We start from the raw sequence: 5,372 nt of genomic DNA on the forward strand, positions 1-5,372 counted from the left end.
CAGCATGAGCACCCGATTGAGGCGTCTCCCGTGGCCTTGGCTACTGTTGTCTCCTTGAATTGGTAGGCTCCCTTGCGCCATGGTCATTTTCAGTGGAATGTATTGCTTCATGTATGTAATACCAATAGTTGGTACAAAATATTCAAAATATAGGTACTGATGATCCACACGCGCTCACACTTGTAGAAGTTTTAAAAAGTTTAAATGCGACAAGCTAGTAATTCAGATTTTCCATATGCAAATCAGTTGCATCTGTAGGGTAGACTTGTACATACTTTCATATCTGCAAATGCGACTTTGAAGTTCTGTGTTGAATACACGTGATGGCCGTGCTATTGATAATGTCATGAAAGGACAACGAAGTTGGTACTGTCATGCAAGGACATTGAAGGGAAGAGTGAGTTTGCCATATCTTTCTATTCTCATATATGAGTGTCAATTCACATTAGTCTGATGCCTACTGGAATCATGTGCTAGCCTGATTATGACAAAAAGTGCAGCAACGTGTTGCAGTTGAAATCATGTATTTGTCTGATGGCTACCGGAGCCACTGATTGAGCCATTGGCAATTGATATCCAATTATCAATAGACTTGTCGACAACCACAACTATGTTCTTATAGAACCTTATCTTTAATACAGGGACCTGATGCTATACCCTATATGCATCTATAGAAAATATAGAAGGGATACAAGCCATCATATAGAAGGATACAAGCCATCTGGTCTACAATACATTGTGCATATTACACAGAAAATGAATCTGTGTGATACAATCTCATCCAAAGATATGGAATTAAATGCAACTTCTAAATATATGATATCTCAGGTGCAGCAGTATATAAGCAAGCCCTCTATAATCTTACCCTAATGCAGTTGGCGTCGCCTAAATGAAGATACAAATTCTTGTTCCAAACTGTAGCATCTCGAGGTCTCTTGAGGTGGTATATGTGCAGCATTAATAAGATCGATATGCTTAAGTGAGTTCTTAGATTTTCCACATAGCAAAGGCTCAATATCTCCATCTTTTTTGGGTAAATGATGTCTTTTTCTCAGCCTCATTGTTCTTAAGAATTGCAACCTCATCTCCACTTCTTTCATAGACGGTCGCTCTCCACCTTTTACCCTTAAGCATGCTTCTACAAGTAAGGCAATTTCACTAATCTCTTCCTGGTCTGCTTCTTCCACAACTTGAGTATCTATTATTTCAATAAGAGACCCTTGGTGAAGTCCTTCAATGAAGAAATAGGACAAACTTTGCTTTGCACCTAAATCATTAATAAAAATTGGCTTCTTTCTTGTCAAGACTTCCACAAGTATTACTCCAAAACTGTATACATCACTCTTCTCTGTTAGTTGACCGGTATGATAATACTCTAGATCCAAGTAACCAAATGTTCCTTGAACAATTGTCACCACATGGGTCTCATCAAGTGAAAGAGATCTTGAAGCACCAAAATCTGAAACCTTTGTGGTGAAGTTGTCATCCAAGAGTATATTTGAAGACTTCACATCTCTGTGAAAAATTGGTATTGTAGCTGCTAAGTGTAGTTAAGCTAGAGCCCCGGATGCTTCCACTGCAATCCTCAGGCGATCATCCCATGAAAGCAAGCATTTTACTGTAGTATCCATGTGAAGAAGTTCATACAGAGTGCCATTTGAAATGAACTCATAGACAAGCAAGGGAACTTCATCTTCTAGGCAGCAACCAAATAGTTTCACCACATTACGATGGATGATTTGGGACAAAATGACAACTTCATTGATAAATTGGTCTATCTCTGTTTGCTCCACTATTTTGGATTTTTTATGGCCACCACACGTTGGTCTGATAGAATCCCTTTATAAACTGTTCCATGTCCTCCACGACCAAGAACACGAGTAGCATCAAAGTTGTTAGTCGCCTCCTCTTGTTCCTTCAATGAGAATATCTATGTTTTGCTAGCAGTGCTTTCATCTGAGATCAGTTGCTCCAATAGCAAACCTTGATTTTTCTTAAAGTATGCTCGCCGAAGTCTCTTTTGGATGCCTTTCTTCCACTTATTGGCAAGTAGAATTACCCCCAATCCAATAAATATGGAGCCAAGGCCACAACCAGTTCCAATTGCAATACCTATATGCATTTGTTGTTGTTATGAAATCATGTTAACGTGTACAAATTATAATTTCAAGGGAGTTTTGTATGCTATGGCTTACCTAAAAGAAGATTCCGTTGCTTAGTCGATATGACACACTGCCCCTTAATAGAATCAAATTCTTTACTGTGAGGGCATGGCGTGCATTTATAGCTTCTAGGGATATTTTCACATGTACCATTGCAGTAGTTTGGCAGCGAGCATTCATTAATATCTATAGACATCGAATTTGTTATTCAATATTTATATTGACCGTTACATATATACTCTCCCCGTTCCAAATTATAAGATGATTTATCTCTTCTAGATATATTGATTTTACTATGTATCTAGATATTAGTGTATAAGTAAGTGCATAGCAAAAGCTATGTATCTCGAAAAACCAAAATGTCTTGTAATTTGGAATGGTGAGAGTATCATATATTCTTGTATTATACTATGCTGAAAACAAATCCAATGTTTATATAATTTGATCCGATTTTCGAATTACAGCTCTGTTAGAGCATGTGATCCGACTAATATGCATTCCATTTTGGGTATGAGTGATGTAATGCTCTGTAGACGTACTGAACTACTGATCGATGAGAGGGATGTACCTTTGCAGCCGCCCTGTATGTACGGATTTCCTTGGAAGCCGGAAGAACAATTGCAACGATACCCCATAAATATGTCCCCATGGGTTACGTGTAGACAAGAACTGTTTGTGCTACGGCATGCATAGTTGCTATTATTCTGCTTAGCTTGTTCACAAGATGAATTTGTAACTGCCCATCGTATAACAATGTCATATTCCATAGAAAAATCAAATTCGTCTTCCACAGGGCCGTCCATGTCCACTCCTCCACTTTCGGTGTCCTGAGCTATTATTACTTCTTTCCAGTAGCTAGCATTGTTTAGCACTGTCAGAGTCCCGTTTTCTACTGACAGACCAGTCACGTGATACTGTGCATATCTTGTGCTAAAAAGCATCTCATTTGCGGCTGTACAGTTAAGTAGGAACCTTTTGTTTCCGAAACAATCTTCTTCGAGCCCGAAAGGGAAGGGAATGGGCATGTTGCCACATGACCTCCGGCAATGCTCATTGGGCTTGGGGTTGTAATCTGCTTCATAACAATAGATTGATAAGATTAAGAACAAGAAGATAAAATGTTAAATATTTTCTTTTTTTTAGAGAAAAGCAAGCAGGGAGCACCTTGTTGCATGCATCCTTCGGAAAGGTAAGCATTGGCTGTGTAATAATTATTATTATAATTGTAGCAGTGGCAGCTGTAACCTCCATATGACTCATCTCTGCAATAGCTGCCGGTGGCACAAGCATAGCTTGCCTTGTTCATCTGCGCGATTTTGCAGCTTGGTTGGTCCATGATGGCAACCCAAAGTGCAGCGTCATCAATCTTGCTTGCATTTGTCCAACTTGAGAAAAGATCAGCCGCATTTTCCGTGTAATAATATCCATCATCCGACATGAAAGCCATGATGCCAGGGCGCAGAGGATGTGACTGTGCTGCCATATTATCAGCCCGAACAATTGTTCCTTGAAAGCCTGAGATGTCGTTTTGTAGAATGATGGAACAGCAACCAAACCCATTGCAAGACCCTTGATTTGGCAATACCTTGCCGTGGCACCTGCTCATGCAGGAGCCGATAGGGTTCCTCACAGAGTCAAACAAGTTAACATCAAAATCGCAGCCAAGGAAGAAGAAAGTGGTATAACGGGGGATAGTAATACCCTTGGCGGAGGCATTCCAAGATATATTGTGGGTGTTTGTACCAGATTCTTCCAAGCTACTGTTGAAGAACATAGCTGGGATGTATACATAGGAACAACTTTGGAGGTTGAGTGGTGAGGTTGCAAGTAAGCTCGAACTGGAAGCCTTGTCGGAAGCAGCCGGCCCCTATGCCGAAGGGGTAGGAGATGTTGATGTCCCCACAGCTGGAGGGGCAGTGGCTAGCTATAGTGGCAGCGGACGGGACATACAGTATCCCTCCGTCATTTGCACATGCAGGTGGCATGGCTCAATCACTGTCGGCTCTTGGCTTAAACCGGCAGTGATGAGTGGCCACCAAAACACTGCCGGTTCAAGCCATAAACCGACAGTGATGTGGTCCTTCACTGCCGGTTTTAGACCAGCCCCAATTATTTTTTTTATTTTCAAGCTCATAACCGGCAGTGAAGGTACATCACTGCCGATTCTCATAAATCCGGCAGTGATGATGCCAGCAGTGATGTGCAAATCTGGCATAGTACGTGGATGCAGGTGGCATGGCCGGCAACGCCAAGCACGCCAGAGCGAACACCATGGCACAAACCATTACTCTGCTCGAGCTCATCATTAAGCCAATCAGCTTGTCTGTGCGTGGTGTGAGGTGTCGGGATTATATTCTGGGCTACCGGAACTACTTCATATTTAAAAGCTATAGAGATACTAGCAAAGATTCTAACCCGCCATAAGCCCATAATCCTACTGTCCCATCAGATGTTACGGTCGTCGCGCGCCTGCCGGGTCCGTTACGCGTGATCGCTAGCGTTTGTACTGTGACCGTGAGTGGTCTGGTGATCATCTGGCCATATCACATTCAGTGACTGTGTGAGAGTTTACCAGGGTAGACTTTGAATTGCCACCTAGTCACGAGTCAATGAGAATACATTTTCGAAGTGCAATTCTTGCATAAGTACTCTCCGAGGTAAATCATAGTTTCTTAAGCTTTGTTTTTTTTAATCTTTGACTGAGTTTTTAGAGAGCTAGCTATATTAATATTTACATATTCAAATAAATACACTAACTAATTTGATATTGTAAATATTGATATTTTCTATAAAGTTGATCAAAATTAGAGATGTAGGACAGGACTAAAATAAACTATAATTTGAAAAAGATGATAAGGCATACTCTTGGTGGGAGTTGGTTATGCACCATCAAAATAAAAAGGCCCACTTTGGTTTGTTTGCACATACTGCAGCTTCATATTCGAGTAGGTATGTAATATGTATTTGTAGACTAAATAAAGTGGGTTGTATATAAATATTCATACTTAGTGGTCTTTCCGTTCTAAATTGTAAGTCGTTTCGGCTTTTCTAGATATATATAGCTTTTAAGTAAAAAGTATAAATCTAGAAAACCAAAACGACTTACAATTTAGAACAGAGGGAGTACAAATTATAAACCAAATGCTCTCGATGTAAAGATCCAAGATCTCTCGATGTATTGGGAAAAATAAAATTGCTCATAAGATTCCA

The 5,372-nt window shown here is 40.4% G+C and overlaps 1 pseudogene; it reads right to left on the minus strand.

The window, feature by feature from the left end:
- Positions 1 to 720: 720 nt before the first annotated feature.
- Positions 721 to 3,615, minus strand: LOC136463889 (wall-associated receptor kinase 5-like; annotated as a pseudogene).
- Between the last annotated feature and the right edge of the window lie 1,757 nt (positions 3,616 to 5,372).

This window comes from Miscanthus floridulus, chromosome 7 (assembly GCF_019320115.1).
Source record: "Miscanthus floridulus cultivar M001 chromosome 7, ASM1932011v1, whole genome shotgun sequence".
In the NCBI taxonomy this organism is placed as follows: domain Eukaryota; kingdom Viridiplantae; phylum Streptophyta; class Magnoliopsida; order Poales; family Poaceae; genus Miscanthus; species Miscanthus floridulus.